Consider the following 21,417-nt stretch of genomic DNA (forward strand, 5'->3'; position numbering starts at 1 on the left):
GTGGGGTGCGATGATGGAGTCTGCTTTGTTGAAGATGTGGTGGGGACATGGGTCGGTTTGAGAACCTGAGTGGATGGAATTCATAAGGCGGATGGTGTCTTCAGTAGTGATTGGGTTCCAGGCGCAAAGGTTGTGAGAGTGCTGTTTTGGTTCGGAGGTGGGTGGAGTGGACCGTTCTTCGGACTGGTTTTCAAAGCTCTTATGTATGTCGGCGATTTTGTTGTGGAAGAAAGAGGATAAAGAGTCGCAGAGGTCTTGGGAGGGAGTGATGTCGTTGGTGCCGGCGGTGGGGTTGGTAAATTCTTTGACGATGTTGAATAGTTCCTTGCTGTTGTGGGCGTTGTTATCGAGTCGATCCTTGAATGCTGATTTCTTGGTGGATCAGATCAATTGATGGTGTTTGCGGGTGGCGTCCTTGAAGGTGGTCAGGTTGTCAGTGGTTGGTTTTTTTTCCCATGTTTTCTCGAGGGATCGACATAACTTCTTGGATTTCTTAAGGTCATCGTTGAACCAGGGGGCCTTTTTGTTACCTTGCTTGATCTGGTGGTTTTTCAAGGGTGCTAATTCATCAGTGCTGTGGGTGATCCATTGTGTGAGTTTGATGGCAGCTTGGTTTGGGTCCGATGATATGGCAGGGGGGTATTGGTTAAGCAATGTGAAGAGTTGGTCGGTGGTGATTTTGTTCCAGTTTCTTCGAGGAAGAGGTTGTGGGGGGTTGTGGGTCGTGGTTTTTTTGTAGCTGAAGTGTACGCAGCTGTGGTCCGTCCAATGGAGAGCTGTGGTGTGATCGAAGGAGAGGTGTTTGCTGGAGGTGAAGATAGGGTCGAGCGTGTGTCCGGCAAGGTGGGTGGAGGTGTCAACAAGTTGTTTGAGTCTGAGATGGGCCAGGTTGTCCAGAAGGGTGGTGGTGTTGCTGTCGTTTTTCTTTTCCAGGTGGAAGTTGAGGTCTCCCAGTAGGATGTAGTTCTCGGATGTGAGGGCATGTGGGCTGATGAAGTCAGTGATGTCTTCGTTGAATTGTGTGCGGGTTCCTGGTGGTCTGTAGATGAGGGTGCCTCTAAGTGTAGTCCTGGGGTTGGTGTGGATCTGGAAGTGAAGGTGTTCGGCGGTCGTGAGGTTATCGTCGGAGCTGGTCGTGATTCTGATGGTGTTCCTGTGGACGATGGCGATGCCTCCTCCTGTTTGGTTGGTGCGGTCTTTTCGGATGATCTTGTAAGCGTCCGGGCTGGCTATGGCGATGTCGGGCGCTGATGAGGCGTTCATCCAGGTTTCTGTAAGGAAGGCGACGTCCGGCGAGGCAGTGTCGAGTAGGTCCCAGAGTTCAGTGGCGTGTCTGTGGACCGAGCGGGTGTTCAGCAGGATGCCCTTCAGGTGGTTAGAGTTGGAGCTGTGTTAGGAGGAAGTGCATTTGGTGTGGGTCCTGGTGCAGGCGAACTTGCAGGAGTGGCAGGCGAAGGGTCCATGGGTGTGTCCTGGGGCAGCTTCGCAGCATTGTGGTGTGCGTCCAGGGTTAAGGGCAAGGAGGGTAGCGGCGTCATACGTTATGCGGGTGGAGTGGGATTTGCGAGGACCAGGGGGTCTGGCGCTGGCGCGGTCCAGGCGCGGACGGGCATAGATGGGCTTACCTTTGGCGCACCTTCGGCGCGCATAGGGCGCGACCGCTGCGCGTCAACGCTGCGCGCAAAAGCATCTGTCATAAATGGATAGTGGAGGTGGGTGGGGCGTGGGAGGAGCAGCTGGGAAGGCGGTAGCGGGGTGGAGAGACGGGCTGTGAGGCGCAACAACAACAAAAATGGCTGCAACAAAAAGAAAGCGAAACAGGGCGAGACTGGGGCACAAACTAAGGTGATTGTATGGGCAGATGCACAATCGGGCAAGAATTACTTTAAAATTGAATTTAATGCGAGCAGAGCAATGCGAGCGCTACAATTACAATGCAGGCAATGGCAAACAATCGCACTAAGATATCGCTCCAGATAATGGCAGCAGAGCGAGCGGAGGTTTGAATTAGCCTGAAAGCGCTACGATACCACAGAGCCTCGGGAGCAGATTGGAGCGCTACGATGCCACAGTGCCTTGGGAGCAGCTTCAAGCGCTATGATGCCACGGAGCCTTGGGAGCGTGGGGAGCGACCTCTTCTGAGCGAGTCAGGAGAGTTCAGGAAATTTTACATGGTGAATTGGACTCTCTTGAATGTTATGCGACTTATCACTGCGTGAACATGATAAACAATCTCTAACAAACCTCTCAATGTGTTTGTCCATTCCTGGCCACCAGAAATCTTCTCTAGCTTTTCTTTTTAAACCTGTCATACCACCGTGACCTTCATGTAGGATTTCCATCAATTTGGGTCTTAAAGACGTCGGAACCACTAACCTGTCACATCTTCTCAAAACACCGTTAACTACAGAAATTTCCTCCCATACTTCTTTGTATTGTACAGTGTCCTCGTGCAGTTTCCAACCGTCACTGATTGACAAATTTTCAATTACCTTTGTTATACCTAGGTCATCTAACATGGTCTGCTTCCATTCGGTTTCTTCTATGGCGCAGCATACATCTGAAAGCTCAGCTACAACCCAATCATCCATTTCAGAGTTAATTCCATCATAATCAGACTTATCTACAGGAAGACAGGACAAACAGTCAGCATTAATATTCCTCAAACCAGGAACATACTTTAAGCAAAAGTTTAATTCTTGTAGCCGATAAATCCATTTTGCTATGCGAGGTGTAGCCCTGCCTGCTCCAGAAGTGGAAAATATATCTATTAAAGGTTTGTGATCCATTTGTAAATCAAAGCTCGTCCCCCACACAACATTCCTGAAATGCTGTACGCCCCACCAACATGCTAAAGCCTCTTTTTCTATCGTGGAATACGTACTTTCAGCTCCCTTGAGCGTACGCGAAGCAATAGCTATTACACGCTCTTTGCCTTCATGTATTTTCATCAATACCGCACCCAAACCATATCCATTTGCATCAGTCACTATAATACTTTTATCATCAAGATTGAACAGTTTCAAAGAAACAGCATTGGCAACAGCACATTTAACATCTTCAAATGCCCCTTAGGGGGTTAACACAAGTAGAAAAATTGGGTAAGAATCTTGAACAGTACTCAGCAAGACCAAGGAACAATCTTCATTGATCCTTGTCTTGTGGAATGGGTGCATTCTCTAAATCCTCCACAAGTTTGAATTTAGGCTTGACACCCTCTGATGATAAGGAATGCCCTAAGTACTCCACTTCAGTTTTACAAAATTTACATTTCTGTAAACTAATGGTTAAACCAGCTTGTTCTAATTTATTTAGAGCAATTTCTAACACTTTGTCATGTTCAATTTTGTCTTTACCCCAAACCAATATATCATCCTGGAATACCAATAGGTTTGGTATATCCTTAACGATGTTCTGCATCACTCTCTGGAATACTGCGGACGCAGAAGCAAGACCGAAGGGCATTCGATGAATTGATATGCACCTTCTGGTGTAATAAAAGGTGTCAAATGCTTGGATTCAGGTTGTAACAAAATCTGATGATGAGCACTTGACAAATCCAATGTGGAGAAAAGCTTACCATTGTCAATGCTTGATAACATCTCGTTAATATGGGGTAAGGGATGGCGATCCACCCATATACTCTGGTTCAAATCTCTCAAATCCACACACATGCGGATATTGCCATTGGGTTTGCGTGCGATAACTATGGGACTTAACCACTCTGACACTTCTATGGGTTCAATTATGCCTTCCTTGCATAATCTATTCAATTCTGCTTTTAGAGAACTTCTTAATGCTAATGGAACATTCCTTACCTTGTGAACTTTAGGCATGGTTCCTTCCTTTAAAATTATTCTATGTCTAAATTTTTTAAGACAACCCAAATCTTTCTTGAAGAGATTGGGAAAGTTTGTTGTCCAAATATCATACTCTTGTGTTCCTGTAAGTAACACTTGGGACGGATGGTTGGGATTTAGAATTATGTCTAAATTTTTCTGTTCCCTCCATCCAAGTAATGACTTACCTTTTTCTACAACATAAATTTTAGCATCAGTTTCTCTTTCTTAAAATTTGATTTTGGTTGAAAAATACTCCACAACAGATCATTTCTGCCCACAGTATCCTACAGGATTTACATCCGTGGTTAGTAGGTAAGTTTCTCTTTCTTGAAATTTGATTTTGGTTGAAAAATACTCCACAACAGATCATTTCTGCCCACAGTATCCTACAGGATTTACATCCGTGGTTAGTAGGGTTGTTGAACCTAATTTAGACCATACTTGTTTATCAATAAGTGTAAATGGTGAACACAAATCTGCCCACATAGGAATCATCATATTATTTACACAAATATCACATTTAGGAGGTTTGTACTCATCACGTTTTTTCATGCCTACATCATTAACATCATCAATGGCATAAATTTCAACTTCACTGTCATCAGAATCTACCGTAGGTTCATTACAAATAACATTTATATTAGATTTAGATTGATAAGAAACCGATGCTTTGCAATTTTCTTGCATTTGTAGCATCTGCTTTTGGCTGCAGGACAATGAATAGCATCAGACGAATGTCTATTGCTGCCACATCTATAGCACACTCTATTGGCAGTCATAAATGGTTGTTGTTGTTTCTTCTTTTCAACTTTACTTTCAGATTTCTTGTTCATAGATTATTCAACAGTATTTATTTCACATACCTTGGAAGAATTTGATTCGCTCTGAGTTCCAGTACCTGTTAATTCCTTCACATACTGTGACGTATTTTCAATACATTTGGCAATTTGTATTGCTATGTCTAACGTGGGATCCATCAAGTCTAGTAGTTTTTCTTGAACCTTTTTGATATTAGTAGAATGAATCAATTGATCTCTAATTATTTTGTCACGTAGATCCTTGAACCTACATGTGGTGGCTAATTTCCTTAAAGCCGCGACATATTGTTCGATTTTCTCACCCTGCGCTTGTTTCCTAGAGAAAAATGTATGTCTCTCAACAACAATACTCATTTTTTAAAATAGCAAGTTTTCTATTGGAAACATAAACTTCTGCACTGATGGCTTCTAAATATGTAATAAAAGATTCCTTCCAATCTTCCCATGACATGCAAGGGGCTCCTGGGTCTTGTAAAAATGGGGGAGGAAGGCTGATAGTTTGGTTAGACATGCTTGTACAAAATAAATATTATTATATTGAGGAAAACAAAATGGGATTGTATTACTGTCTATATAGCAAAACGTGCCCTCATTAATAAATAAACAGGATTAAAGAACCATACATTAGAAGCAAACAGTTCGCTCACCGCAAGTTGTTGAAATCTAAATTACCTTGATGAAAACTGGTACAGATAACCTGCTCTATGAATTTTTTCCGTTTTATTTTAATTATTGTAGAAACCAAATGCGCAAAACAATGCTCGGTGAAAAGTATTCTTAGATTGGATTCGGAAAAGAAAAATGGAGGCACGTACACCGTAACTTTTGACCTTACGGAATTACGTGTGTCCGCGCTAAGGCACTTGGGAAATCTGAGTCGAGGAGAACGTCCCAGAGAATGCCGTCAAACGCTCCATGCCTGTTCGAAGGAAAACAAAGCGGGCGCAGCTGTAATCGTTCAAATAACGAACAGTTGCTGTTAGAACCAAAGTTTAGTAACTTACAGAATGTCTTGAAAATGCGGTAACACCAATGGAAATGTTCAATAAAACGGTGATGCGGTGCAAGTTGCAGTGCAATTTTAAATCCAATAAGCTTATTTTCAATCAAAGGTCGTTTCAAAAGGTCAAATTCCTTAATACTGTTAAAGAAAAATTGATCCCTGAAATGACACTGGAATACTTCCTCCACATAGAAATATTTCTCAGAAAAGATTTATACTGGCATCAGACGATTTCTTGCAATCTTAACTGTATCACATAATGATGACAATACCCTCGATTGCACTTACGTTTGTTGGTAGCAGATCTCCTTGTCTTCTATATAAATAAAATATAACTTCACAAGGACCAAGGACACACCAACTACTAATAATTCTGAAACTGGAAAATCTTGTTAAGGGTCTCCGATGTTCAAAGACTTAAACATGCAGCTGCAATGATCTTGATGAACTACTCCAAATTAAATCCCTTTATCCTTCTTCATAAGGTAGACATCTTCATCCCACCCTCAACGCCATTTTTAAGGATAAGGGACACAAATATGTTATAAGGAAAGGATTTATTGTAGATACAGAGCAGCAACCCTTAACAGCTGACATCCACTGCTCGCAGTTCTTCCTCTCTCCCACCAACTGCTTTCTAGTAGTCCAACAACAGTTGCTATGATACAGTAGCTGGAACACTTCAAAATACTCAATTTACATATAAAGGAAACTTGTACTAAAACTGTAATAACAATGTATGAGAATAATACAACACAGTTCTTTCCCATTCCCCTAGGCATCTGAACACACTCTCCTAATGGTGAAGTGTTCAATCATTCCTTTAGTTTATGGGTGATACAAAGCATATTTTTGTGAAAAATCGCTCTCTTTCTCAAAAACTCCTCCATTTCATTGGAAAACAATTAGACACCATTATCTGCAAGAAGGATATTAGAATTGCTTTCACACACAAAAACTTGACTTAGACACTGGGTGGGGGCCTGATTTAGATTGTGACAGATGGGTTACCCCGTCACATATAAATTCCAGACAATATAATGAGATTTATGTGTAGGCAGATGAGATATCCATCAGCGCTGTGACATAGTAACCCATCTGCCACTGATTGAGTAGTTGTCTCGTGCACCAGAGCTATTTCTGGCCACTTGGAATACAAATCCTTCCAGACAATTACATAAGATGGCCTAAAAATAAGCAAAGAACTTAATAAATCAAGGGAAACGTCTTTCCAAAGTTGTCATGACAATTCCCCACATACCAATTGGGAGTCCCAAACCCCTTTGATTTTTTACTTATGTTACAATCAACACACCAAATTAATTTCTACTTCTAAATCAATGCCAGGCCACCAGTAGAAAGCTCTCAAATGCTCCTTAGTTTTGCTTATTCCTTTATGCCCATATGGGCAAATTCAATTAGTTTCATCTACATACTTGTTGCCAGAATCAACTAAAACCCTCTAAACAAGAGTCTGCCTTACATTGACATCTCCTGCATAATGTTTGAGAATTCTCTTGTAAACACACTATCCATTTGGCCACCTTCACCATCACACAAAGAATCACATATAGACTTAAATGTCTCAATTATAGCTAACTCTTCCAGCCATTACATCTCTGTTACACAACCATTTGCAACCTGCACACTATCCTCTGTCTACCACTCAACTTAACCATCAATATCAGTTTCTACTGCACTGACCAACCTGTAAAGGCAATCTGCTGCTTTGTTTGACACACTAAGAATATATTTAACTGATTAAATGGGAATCCTGCAATGCAACAATTGACTTACAAATATGTGATGAAAGGGCATCCAACCCTTTCTTGTTAATAACTTCCTGCAGAGATTTTTGATCACAGTAGAGTTCGCATCAGGTTTCATATAAACCATGCTTACATGTTTTTATTGGCCCAAACACACCATTAGTCTTTCTATCTTAATCATAGATTATCTTCACTCCAGTTCGAGTAAAGCTCTTGAAGCAAATTCAATAGTACCTAAGATGTGATCAGATGGTCGGGCTGTCCTGAAAGTCATGATGAGGGTTAATTTGAGTCTTCAAGGCCAGACACAGCTCCATGAGGTCGGTATGTTTTCTTCGATGGCCCCCTTGATCAATTGGCGTGCACGAACTACAAGCCTTGTCTGGATTAGTAGGGCCTGGGCGGTGCCCCCATGAGCCTAGGTCTGCAGCTACCTTCCAGCCCTGCTCCTCAAAGGGTGTTTCCTCCAAGCCTTGCTTCTTGGAGAAGAGGCAGGGATGCGAAACTGACATCCACATGCAGGGCTGCCTGCTTGAGGAGGAGGAGGAGGACAGTTTATCAAGCACTGTGCTGTGATTGTGATGGCTAGGCTAACTTGGAAGTCCAGATGATGACACATTTGACTCTTGAAGCTCAGCCAGGGCTACAGGTGGTTGATTGTGTTACTTCCGATGACCCCCTTTCACTCTGGGTGCATAGATTACAAGAAGGGCAGGCAGTATTACTCCAGATTTTTAGAGAAAAGGTTTGAGGGACCCCATTGTCCCCTAGTCTTTTTTCCCAGGTCGGGTTAGGGCTTGTGCTAGCTTGACTTGGGATCTCAGGAACCTGAGTCTCTGGTGATCTTCCGGCTCTGTCCAATAGGCCTTTTTTCCAAGCCTTGCTTTCCAGAGAGCAGGCAGAGATGCGAAGCCAGCACTGTACTGTGATTGATTGGGTTCAGAAACTCTGACCGGCCCTAGGTCAGAGGTCCAACTAGCCCAGGGGTGGACGCCCCTGGGCTCCCTTCTCCGGCCTGTTGTGTTGCAAAATGCCTGGGATGGGGTCCCAAAGGTCTGGACAGCTCTCCCTTGCTTGTCTGGGTTCAGAAGCTCTCTCCGGGCCCTGTGTCAGAGCACCATCAGCCCCCTTAACCCCATACCTGATACCCAGCTCGGAATCTGAGAACCTAAGCCTCAGAGTTCCTGTCATCTCCAAGGGTGAGCAAACTCCTTTTTAAAGATAAAACATGGCGCGACCGCATGGCTGTCCTTCAAGTCTGGGCATCTGATTGCCTAACATACATTCCTATAGGGTGTACAGATGGCAGGGCTCCCCTGGAAGTTCGGATATGGACTCCAGGAGGTTGGATGAGGTTTCTACAGCCCCTCTGTCACTTCTTGTGCAACAGACAGCTAACCCGATACCTCAAAGTAAACAGAATCCTGGCCCCTTCCCAGTCAGGGTTCCGCAGCAACCACAGCACCGAGACTGCCCTCATCGCCGCCACCGATGACATCAGGACCCTGCTGGACAACGGCGAGACCGCAGCACTCATTCTCCTAGACCTCTCTGCCGCCTTCGACACCGTATGCCACCGCACACTACGCGGACCCCTCCACGCCGCAGGGATCCGAGACAAAACTCTGGATTGGACCACCTCCTTCCTCTCCGGCAGAACCCAGAGCGTCCGCCTCCCCCCATTCTGTTCCAAAACCTCCGAGATCATCTGCGGCGTACCCCAGGGATCCTCCCTCAGCTCGATGCTGTTCAACATTTACATGGCCCCGCTCGCACACGTAGCCCGACAGCACAACCTCAACATAATCTCCTATGCCGAAGACACTTAGCTGATCCTCTGCCTCACCAAGGACTCCATCACCGCCAAAGCCAACCTCCACGAAGGAATGAAGGCCGTCGCCGACTGGATGAAGACCAGGCGTCTGAAGCTGAACTCGGAAAAGTTGGAGGTCCTCATCCTCGGCTCCAACCCTTCAGCCTGGGACGACTCCTGGTGGCCAACGGCACTGGGGGCAGCCCCGACACCCACCGACCACGCACGCAACCTGGGAATCATCCTCGACTCAATGCTCTCAATGACCAAGCAAGTCAACGCTGTCTCCTACTCCTGCTTCAACACCCTCTGCATGCTCCGCAAGATCTACAGATGGATCCCGACAGATACAAGAAAGACATTCACCCAGGCCCTCGTCAGCAGGAGACTCGATTACGGAAATGCCCTCTACGCGGGAGCCCCAACCAAGCTCATCAAACGACTACAACGCATCCAAAACACCTCGGCACGACTGATCCTTGATGTACCATGCCACGGCCACATCACCCCCATCTGAGAAACCTGCACTGGCTCCCCGTCAACAAGGGGATATCCGTCAAGCTCCTCACCCACGGACACAAAGCACTTCACAAGACTGGCCCAGACTACCTCAACAGACAGCTCTCCTTCTACATCCCCAACCACCAGCTACGCTCCGCCAACCTCTCACTCGCCACTGTCCCACGCATCCGAAGAACAACCACCAGTGGAAGATCCTTCTCCCACCTCACCGCCAAGACATGGAACACCCTCCCACTGAGCCTACGACAGACACAAGACCTGCTGACCTTCAGGAGGATACTCAAGACCTGGCTGTTCGATCAGTAGATCCGCCCCCCCCCAGCGCCTTGAGACCCTCACAGGTATGTAGTGCGCTTTACAAATGATTGATTGATTGATTGCAAGAAAGAGGGGTAGTCTAGCTCCAGATTAATAGGTACAGTGTACTTGGGACCTTATTGTGGCCAGGTGCTGCCTCGGTCTGAGGCTGCCTTCCAAGCCTTGCTTCCTGGAGAGCCGGTAGAGATGCAATGCTGACATCTCCATGCAGAGTAGTCTGCTTTGGGTGATTTAGTCAGCACTCTACTGTGATTGTGCTGTGATTGTGATGGCCGGACTGATCTGGAAGTCCCGATGACTCTCCAATCCCAGCCAGGGCTCCAAAATGCGTTTGCTCAGATGGGCCCCTTTCACTTGGTTTGCATTACAAGAAAGGACGGTAGCATGCCTCTGGATTATTAGGGCAAGATATGAGTGACCACGTTGTCCTCCAATCTTTCTCCCCAGGTGCTGCGAGGGCTTGGGCCGGTTTCCAGGAGCCTAAGTCTGTGACTGGCTCCAGCCCTGTTCAATGGCTCTTTCCTCTGAACCCTGCTGCTCAGAGAGCAGGCACGGATGTAAAGCTGTTGTCCATGTGTAGGGCAGCCTGCACAGGGCTGATTTAGCCAGCACTGTACTCTGATTAAATGGGCCCACTTGGCCCACTTAGCAATAGAATGCTTGGCCAGTCTTGTCTGTTTTTTCAAGCAAAGAGCTTTCATCTTGCCTGGACTGGCCAACTCAAAGGTCTGTCTTTTTGAGGAGGCCACTTAGCAAAACGGATGCCAAGCAGCTTGTAAAGTTGTCTGTCCAGGGCGGATGGGATTGAGTGGTGCAAGTCCAAGGTGATATCTGGTGGTTCGGTCCCTGTGTGCCTGTCCGTTGCCCTTTTCTACCTAGTACCTATCCGTAGCAGCTCAGAAAGACTGTTCTGTGGTGTGGCCCGATTGCCTAAGGTGGGACAAAGCACCTCTTGCTCTGGCTGCACTTTGGCCCACTTTTACCTTTTGTTGTCAAGGAACAGGCTGGGCCTGCCAGTCCCTGTTTGACTGCCCTGTCCTCCCAGCGCCGCAGGCAAGCAAGGACTCCCAAAGCAAGCACCAGAGGGGTGTGAAGGTCTGTCCAGGATGGGCACGTGGCTTTTCCTTCTGTTCAGCAGGTGCAGCTACCTGGTTGATCCTGCCAGTAGCATCTGCTTGTCTCAAGGATTAAGGCATGCATGTGAAAGTACACACAGTTGGTACAGAATAACTGCGAATGGCTTATTAATTAACTATGGTTCCTTTGATCACTCCCTCTGTTACTTGGATAAACGTGGTAATTCTAGGGCTATTACATATTGATGAGCGCTGACCTCCTGGGATGCGTTTATTTATCAGACCAAGACCGAGAGCAATCCGGGATCACCTGCCCACTTTGGTGACTCTAGATAACCTGCCAAGGATTGTATGTATCAGTGATGGTTATGATACATAAGGATGTCTGTCCTATCAGCTTACAATGATGCTTTCTGTGCCTACCATGGTGACCATGGCTACTGGCGAATCAGGGTTCGATTCCAGAGAGGGAGCCTGAGAAATGGCTACCACATCCAGGCAACAAGCATTCAAATTACCCACTCTTGACTCGGGGAGGTAGTGAGGAAATAGAGCAATACAGGACTCTTTCGAGGCCCTGTAATGAGGATCTATTAGACGGCATGTCTGGTGCCAGCAGCTGTTAATTCCAGGTCCAATAGCATATATTAAAGTTGCTGCAGTTAGAAGCTCAAAGTTGGATCTTGGGATTGAGTTTCATGGTCTATTACAAGGATAACTACTGCTTGTCCCAGTCCCTGCCTTTCGGTGCACCCTTGATGCTCTTAACGTAGTATCCTGGGGGTCTTAAGTGTTTACTTTGAAAAACATTGAGTGTTTAAAGCAGGCCAGTCACCTGGATACTTCAGCTAGGAATAATTGGAATGAGACTCTGGTTCTATTTTTCTATTTTTTTTAACTGGGGCCATGATTAAGAACAGCGGCATTCGTACTGTGCAGCTAGAGGTGCAATTTTTGGGCTGGTGCAAAAAGAACCAAAGCTAAAGCATTTGCCAAAAATATTTTCATTAATCAAGAACGAAAGTCAGAAGTTCACCATTGTAGTTCCGAACATAATGGATGCAGACTAGAGATCCAGTGGCGTTATTCCCATGACCTTCTGAGCAGCTTCCAGTCTTTTTGTTCTGAGTCGAGTGTGGGTGCAAAGATGGAAATCAAAGGAATTGACTGAAGGGCACCCCCAGGAATGGAGCCTGTGGCTTAATTTGACTCAACACAGGAAACCTCACCCGGCCCAGACAAGGAAAGGATTGACAGATTGATAGCTCTTTCTTGATTCTGTGGGTGGTGGTGCATGGCCATTTTTAGTTGGTGGAGCGATTTGTCCGGTTAATTCTTGTAACAAACAAGACTCCTCCATTCGAATTTCTAACTAGTTATGTGACCCCTAGTGGTTGGTGTTCATCTTCTTAGAATGACAAGTGGTGTTCAGCCACACGAGATTGAGCAATTTATGTCTGTGATGACCTTAGATGACTGGGCTGCACACATGCTACTGAATGGATGACCATTGTCTACCCTTTGCTGGCAGATACGGGTAACCTGCTAAACCCTGTTTGTGATAGGGATTGTGGATTGCAATTATTTACCATGAACGAGGAATTCCCAGTTAGTGGGGGTCATAAGATTGCATTGATTAAGTCCCTTTCCTTTGCACACACTGCCCTTCGCTACAATCAATTGGATGGTTTAGTGAGGTCCTTAAATTCAGTCCCAATGAGGTTGGCAATTGCTCTGGTGGAGCGCCAAGTAGATGATTAACCTTGACTATCATTAGGAAGTAAACAAGGATTCCATAGATGAACCTGTGGAAGGATCATTAACTGTACAGCATCCCAACCAACTGACTGACAGTGACAGTCTGAACTCTCTGGCATCTCCCAGATGGAAACCAATGCACAGGGCTCAGCCCAGTACTTTGTACCAGGCCGGCAGAGCTGTCCATGGTTGCTGGGCTCTTAGGGGAGGAGTTGGCACAGGGTGGGGTCCTCTACCTTGGAAAGACCCAACTGAGGTGACAGGCAGGTGAAGCCCCGGACTCTCTGGGAGGGGTACAATATGAGAATTAGCCCTCCCAACATGGAACCCAGCACACGCCTCTGGTACTTGAATTTCAGTCACTCCCAGGGCTAGAACTCATGGAAGGACCTGTCACCTGGGCCCTCTCAAGCCCGATCCAAGTCTACCTAGATTTTGAGTGACTGAGAAGTGGCCTATCTTAGGTGGCAAGGCAGCCTGGATGAAAAGGAGCCGGGCCATGAGGGGACCCTGTCTGCTCACAGTAGAGATTTTGTTCCTTCTCATAGCCAGTGTGAACTGCTTCATGGAGTGTCAGGAGATGCTGCCCCCGGCACCTCGAGCTTCCATGAGTGTACTGGAAGTGGGTGAGTTGCTTTTATAATATGAAAGAACCTGGCTCTTCCCCTCTCAGTGCCTCCTACCAGGGTAAGGGGGACCCCCAGCCCACTGGCATGGCTTGGTGCTGCTGCCTAAACTGGGGACTCTCAATGTGCAAGGATTGAGTCCTGGCTCCCACTGGCCCTTCATATGTGGCTGATGGAGCAACCTTCCCTCAATGCCAGGTACCTGGTGGATTGGTCCCGTGTGACCAGACTGAAGATTAGAGACTCATGATGCACTGTCCAGGAGGGCTGGGGTGGAGCGTCCTGCCTTTGCTGCTGTGGAAGCCTCTTGCTTGCCTGCCTGCTGTGGTGGTGGGGTGGGACTCCTGGGCTGAGTGCCTGGAAACACTGTTTTGTAAATCATGGAGGCTGACTTGCAGAGGTGTAGGTGAATGTTACAAATGTTGCATGTGACTCTTTGCAGGGGATCACTTCCTCCACATAGAAATATTTCTCAGAAAAGATTTATACTGGCATCAGACGATTTCTTGCAATCTTAACTGTATCACATAATGATGACAATACCCTCGATTGCACTTACGTTTGTTGGTAGCAGATCTCCTTGTCTTCTATATAAATAAAATATAACTTCACAAGGACCAAGGACACACCAACTACTAATAATTCTGAAACTAGAAAATCTTGTTAAGGGTCTCCGATGTTCAAAGACTTAAACATGCAGCTGCAATGATCTTGATGAACTACTCCAAATTAAATCCCTTTATCCTTCTTCATAAGGTAGACATCTTCATCCCACCCTCGTCGCCATTTTTAAGGATAAGGGACACAAATATGTTATAAGGAAAGGATTTATTGTAGATACAGAGCAGCAACCCTCAACAGCTGACATCCACTGCTCGCAGTTCTTCCTCTCTCCCACCAACTGCTTTCTAGTAGTCCAACAACAGTTGCTAGGATACAGTAGCTGGAACACTTCAAAATACTTAATTTACATATAAAGGAAACTTGTACTAAAACTGTAATGACAATGTATGAGAATAATACAACACAGTTCTTTCCCATTCTCCTAGGCATCTGAACACACTCTCCTAATGGTGAAGTGTTTAATCATTCCTTTAGTTTATGGGTGATACAAAGCATATTTTTGTGAAAAATCGCTCTCTTTCTCAAAAACTCCTCCATTTCATTGGAAAACAATTAGACACCATTATCTGCAAGAAGAATATTAGAATTGCTTTCACACACAAAAACTTGACTTAGACACTGGGTGGGGGCCTGATATAGATTGTGACAGATGGGTTACCCCGTCACATATAAATTCCAGACAATATAATGAGATTTATGTGTAGGCAGATGAGATATCCATCAGCGCTGTGACATAGTAACCCATCTGCCACTGATTGAGTAGTTGTCTCGTGCACCAGAGCTATTTCTGGCCACTTGGAATACAAATCCTTCCAGACAATTACATAAGATGGCCTAAAAATAAGCAAAGAACTTAATAAATCAAGGGAAACTTCTTTCCAAAGTTGCCATGACAATTCCCCACATATGAATTGGGAGTTCCAAACCCCTTTGATTTTTTACTTATGTTACAATCAACACACCAAATTAATTTCTACTTCTAAATCAATGCCAGGCCACCAGTAGAAAGCTCTCAAATGCTCCTTAGTTTTGCTTATTCCTTTATGCCCATATAGGCAAATTCAATTAGTTTCATCTACATACTTGTTGCCAGAATCAACTAAAACCCTCTAAACAAGAGTCTGCCCTACATTGACATCTCCTGCATAATGTTTGAGAATTCTCTTGTAAACACACTATCCATTTGGCCACCTTCACCATCACACAAAGAATCACATATAGACTTAAATGTCTCAATTATGGCTAACTCTTCCAGCCATTACATCTCTGTTACACAACCATTTGCAACCTACACACTATCCTCTGTCTACCACTCAACTTAACCATCAATATCACTTTCTACTGCACTGACCAACCTGTAAAGGCAATCTGCTGCTTTGTTTGACACACTAAGAATGGATGTATGACGTTACAACGCATACTTTTACAACGCCTACCTTTACAACTCATTTTTTACACCGCAACATCCATTACAACGCACACCATTACAACACATACCATTACAACGAATTCTTTGAAACTGCCTTTACAACGCATTCCACTACAACGCATACTACCTTTACAACGCATACCATTACAACGCATTACATTACATTGCATGTAAGGTAAGTGTTGGATAGTGTAGGGGTAAAAATTACTATTCTAACTCCAGGGGGTGCAACAGTAGGGTAAGTGTTGGATAGTGTAGGGGTAAAAATTACTATTCTAACTCCAGGGGGTGCAACAGTAGGGTAAGTGTTGGATAGTGTAGGGGTAAAAATTACTATTCTAACTCCAGGGGGTGCAACAGTAGGGTAAGTGTTGGATAGTGTAGGGTACTATGTGTTGTAATGCTATGCGTTGTAATGGTATGCGTTGTAATGACTGCGTTGTAATGGCATGCGTTGTAGTGGTGTGCGTTGTAGTGTCATGCGTTGTAATGACTGCGTTGTAAATGCATGCGTTGTAATGGATTTTGCGTTGTAAAAGTTTTGTTGTAATGGTAGTGCGTTGTAAAAGTTGCGTTGTAAAGGTTGTATACCACTAAGAATATATTTAACTGATTAAATGGGAATCCTGCAATGCAACAATTGACTTACAAATATGTGATGAAATGGCATCCAACCCTTTCTTGTTAATAACTTCCTGCAGAGTTTTTTGGTCACAGTAGAGTTCGCATCAGGTTTCATATAAAACATGCTTACATGTTTTTATTGGCCCAAACACACCATTAGCCTTTCTTTCTTAATCATAGATTATCTTCACTCCAGTTCGAGTAAAGCTCTTGAAGCAAATTCAATAGTACCTAAGATGTGATCAGATGGTCGGGCTGTCCTGAAAGTCATGATGAGGGTTAATTTGAGTCTTCAAGGCCAGACACAGCTGCATGAGGTCGGTATGTTTACTTCGATGGCCCCCTCGATCAATCGGCGTGCACGAACTACAAGCCTTGTCTGGATTAGTAGGGCCTGGGCGGTGCCCCCATGAGCCTAGGTCTGCAGCTGCCTTCCAGCCCTGCTCCTCAAAGGGTGTTTCCTCCAAGCCTTGCTTCTTGGAGAAGAGGCAGGGATGCGAAACTGACATCCACATGCAGGGCTGCCTGCTTGAGGAGGAGGACAGTTTATCAAGCACTGTGCTGTGATTGTGATGGCTAGGCTAACTTGGAAGTCCAGATGATGACACATTTGACTCTTGAAGCTCAGCCAGGGCTACAGGTGGTTGATTGTGTTCCCTCCGATGACCCCCCTTCACTCTGGGTGCATAGATTACAAGAAGGGCAGGCAGTATTACTCCAGATTTTTAGAGAAAAGGTTTGAGGGACCATATTGTGCCCTAGTCTTTCTTCCCAGGTCGGGTTAGGGCTTGTGCTAGCCTGACCTGGGATCTCAGGAACCTGAGTCTCTGGTGATCTTCCGGCTCTGTCCAATAGGCCTTTTCTCCAAGCCTTGCTTTCCAGAGAGCAGGCAGAGATGCGAAGCCAGCACTGTACTGTGATTGATTGGGTTCAGAAACTCTGACCGGCCCTAGGTCAGAGGTCCAACTAGCCCAGGGGTGGATGCCCCTGGGCTCCCTTCTCCGGCCTGTTGTGTTGCAAAATGCCTGGGATGGGGTCCCAAAGGTCTGGACAGCTCTCCCTTGCTTGTCTGGGTTCAGAAGCTCTCTCCGGGCCCTGTGTCAGAGCACCATCAGCCCCCTTAACCCCATGCCTGATACCCAGCTCGGAATCTGAGAACCTAAGCCTCAGAGTTCCTGTCATCTCCAAGGGTGAGCAAACTCCTTTTTAAAGATAAAACATGGCGCGACCGCATGGCTGTCCTTCAAGTCTGGGCATCTGATTGCCTGACATACATTCCTATAGGGTGTCCAGATGGCAGGGCTCCCCTGGAAGTTCCGATATGGACTCCAGGAGGTTGGATGAGGTTTCTACAGCCCCTCTGTCACTTCTTGTGCAACAGACAGCTAACCCGATACCTCAAAGAAAACAGAATCCTGGCCCCTTCCCAGTCAGGGTTCCGCAGCAACCACAGCACCGAGACTGCCCTCATCGCCGCCACCGATGACATCAGGACCCTGCTGGACAACGGCGAGACCGCAGCACTTATTCTCCTAGACCTCTCTGCTTCCTTCGACACGTCTGCCACCGCACACTACGCGGACCCCTCCACGCCGCAGGGATCCGAGACAAGACTCTGGATTGGACCACCTCCTTCCTCTCCGGCAGAACCCAGAGCGTACGCCTTCCCCCATTCCGTTCCAAAACCTCCGAGATCATCTGCGGCGTACCCCAGGGATCCTCCCTCAGCTCGACGCTGTTCAACATTTACATGGCCCCGCTCGCACACGTAGCCCGACAGCACAACCTCAACATAATCTCCTACGCCGACGACACTTAGCTGATCCTCTTCCTCACCAAGGACCCCATCACCGCCAAAGCCAACCTCCACGAAGGAATGAAGGCCGTCGCCGACTGGATGAAGACCAGGCGTCTGAAGCTGAACTCGGAAAAGTTGGGGGTCCTCATCCTCGGCTCCAACCCTTCAGCCTGGGACGACTCCTGGTGGCCAAGGGCACTGGGGGCAGCCCCGACACCCACCGACCACGCACGCAACCTGGGAATCATCCTCGACTCAACGCTCTCAATGACCAAGCAAGTCAACGCTGTCTCCTCCTCCTGCTTCAACACCCTCTGCATGCTCCGCAAGATCTACAGATGGATCCCGACAGATACAAGAAAGACAGTCACCCAGGCCCTCGTCAGCAGCAGACTCGATTACGGAAATGCCCTCTAGGCGGGAGCCCCAACCAAGCTCATCAAACGACTACAACGCATCCAAAACGCCTCGGCACGACTGATCCTTGATGTACCATGCCACGGCCACATCACCCCCATCTGAGAAACCTGCACTGGCTCCCCGTCAACAAGGGGATATCCGTCAAGCTCCTCACCCACAGACACAAGGGACTTCACAAGACCGGCCCAGACTACCTCAACAGACGGCTCTCCTTCTACATCCCCAACCACCAGCTACGCTCCGCCAACCTCTCACTCGCCACTGTCCCACGCATCCGAAGAACAACCACCGGTGGAAGATCCTTCTCCCACCTCACCGCCAAGACATGGAACACCCTCCCACTGAGCCTACGACAGACACAAGACCTGCTGACCTTCAGGAGGATACTCAAGACCTGGCTGTTCGATCAGTAGATCCGCCCCCCCAGTGCCTTTAGACCCTCACAGGTATGTAGTGCGCTTTACAAATGATTGATTGATTGATTGCAAGAAAGAGGGGTAGTCTTGCTCCAGATTAATAGGTACAGTGTACTTGGGACCTTCTTGTGGCCAGGTGCAGCCTCGGTCTGAGGCTGCCTTCCAAGCCTTGCTTCCTGGAGAGCCGGTAGAGATGCAATGCTGACATCTCCATGCAGAGTAGTCTGCTTTGGGTGATTTAGTCAGCACTCTACTGTGATTGTGCTGTGATTGTGATGGCCGGACTGATCTGGAAGTCCCGATGACTCTCCAATCCCAGCCAGGGCTCCAAAATGTGTTTGCTCAGATGGGCCCCTTTCACTTGGTTTGCATTACAAGAAAGGACGGTAGCATGCCTCTGGATTATTAGGGCAAGATATGAGTGACCACGTTGTCCTCCAATCTTTCTCCCCAGGTGCTGCGAGGGCTTGGGCCTGTTTCCAGGAGCCTAAGTCTGTGACTGGCTCCAGCCCTGTTCAATGGCTCTTTCCTCTGAACCCTGCTGCTCAGAGAGCAGGCACGGATGTAAAGCTGTTATCCATGTGCAGGGCAGCCTGCACAGGGCTGATTTAGCCAGCACTGCACTCTGATTAAATGGGCCCACTTGGCCCACTTAGCAATAGAATGCTTGGCCAGTCTTGGCTGTTTTTTCAAGCAAAGAGCTTTCATCTTGCCTGGACTGTCCAACTCAAAGGTCTGTCTTTTTGAGGAGGCCACTCAGCAAAACGGATGCCAAGCAGCTTGTAAAGTTGTCTGTCCAGGGCGGATGGGATTGAGTGGTGCAAGTCCAAGGTGATATCTGGTGATTCGGTCCCTGTGTGCCTGTCCGTTGCCCTTTTCTACCTACTACCTATCAGTAGCAGCTCAGAAAGACTGTTATGTGGTGTGGCCCGATTGCCTAAGGTGGGACAAAGCACCTCTTGCTCTGGCTGCACTTTGGCCCACTTTTACCTTTTGTTGTCAAGGAACAGGCTGGGCCTGCCAGTCCCTGTGCGACTGCCCTGTCCTCCCAGCGCCGCAGGCAAGCAAGGACTCCCAAAGCAAGCACCAGAGGGGTGTGAAGGTCTGTCCAGGATGGGCACGTGGCTTTTCCTTCTGTTCAGCAGGTGCAGCTACCTGGTTGATCCTGCCAGTAGCATCTGCTTGTCTCAAGGATTAAGGCATGCATGTGAAAGTACACACAGTTGGTACAGAATAACTGCGAATGGCTTATTAATTAACTATGTGATGTATCCGTCAAGGAGGGAGACAGATTGCTCTCGATTTAGTGGTAAATGAAGATTTATTGGAGAAGTGAGATAGATACATGAAGAGCCCACGCCAACCGCTGCACTGGAATCCAGGAATACCTAGGCATAGGATTCCACATTCCAGAGCATGCGGCGAGGCGAGCTCAGCAGGCAGCACGAGGATACTACACATCCTCCTTACTAGAAAAGAAAAGAATTAATCTTAACAGTTAATACATACAAGCAAAGTAAATAGTTGCACTTTGCAGCCAGGATCCTTAAATCTTTGATAAAAGAATCAATCGGTTCAACGGGAAGTTGTTTTCTGCTAAGAAACTTGTGGCGTGCCACCACTTCATTGACTTTTTTAATGAACTGTTTATCGAGTTGCATAATTGCATTTTCATAGACATCAATTTCTTCTTCAGATGAATTATCTAATGTCATTGGAGGTAAATGCGAAAGAATTTGTCTTCCTTCTGCGCCAAGAGAATGCTTAAGTATTGCAAGTTTGCGTTTGTCCGTGTAGTTCTCGCCACCAATGGCTTCGAGATAGGCTTCAAATCCTTCACGCCATTGTTTCCATTCTAATGGTGGTTCACCGGGACTGGCCAAAAATGGCGGAGGAGCATTAAAACTTTCCATTGAGATGCAGAAGAATGAATGGAAAAAACTGAAGAATGTAACTTTAACAGACTGCAGAAAATGTCTTACTTAGGCATTGTGATGTCATAAACTAATGGTAAAAAGTTCTTGAGAGGAATTATTCCTTGAAGAGAGGCTTTGTGATGTCACAATAACAGATAGAACAGATGCTGCTTGCACTTGCTTGTACTGACGCTGCCTGCCTTGAAGAAAGGCTTTGTGATGTCACAATAGCAGATAGAACAGACGTTGCTTGCACTTGCTTGTGCTGACGCTGCCAGGTTGGAATGCAGAGAATGTTGAGCACATGCGTTAGCTCGCGCTGAAGTTTCCAGGCGCGTGGTAGAGCGCACGCGTCAACTCGCGCAGATGAAAACAAAGCGAAAAGTATTAAAATGAAAATAATCTCACCGCTTAATGTGAAGAAAGCGGGATTTTCACCAAACTGACATCGATTCGATAGCGAAGGCTCGGCAGACACAGAGGAGGGAATTCAGCATCTCATGATGGCAACGGTAATCTTGGTCCGGGGATACCGGGGCTGCAGGCTCAGAAATCGCGTAGGTTCGTTCACACCAAGTCGCCAGTGATGTATCCGTCAAGGAGGGAGACAGATTGCTCTCGATTTAGTGGTAAATGAAGATTTAT

At 46.5% G+C, this 21,417-nt stretch overlaps 1 pseudogene; it reads left to right on the plus strand.

Annotated features, from left to right (window-relative positions):
• Nucleotides 1-11,230: 11,230 nt before the first annotated feature.
• Nucleotides 11,231-12,983, plus strand: LOC144771357 (18S ribosomal RNA; annotated as a pseudogene).
• The last annotated feature ends 8,434 nt before the right edge of the window (nucleotides 12,984-21,417 follow it).

This window comes from Lissotriton helveticus, chromosome 7 (assembly GCF_964261635.1).
Source record: "Lissotriton helveticus chromosome 7, aLisHel1.1, whole genome shotgun sequence".
Taxonomy (NCBI): Eukaryota; Metazoa; Chordata; class Amphibia; order Caudata; family Salamandridae; genus Lissotriton; species Lissotriton helveticus.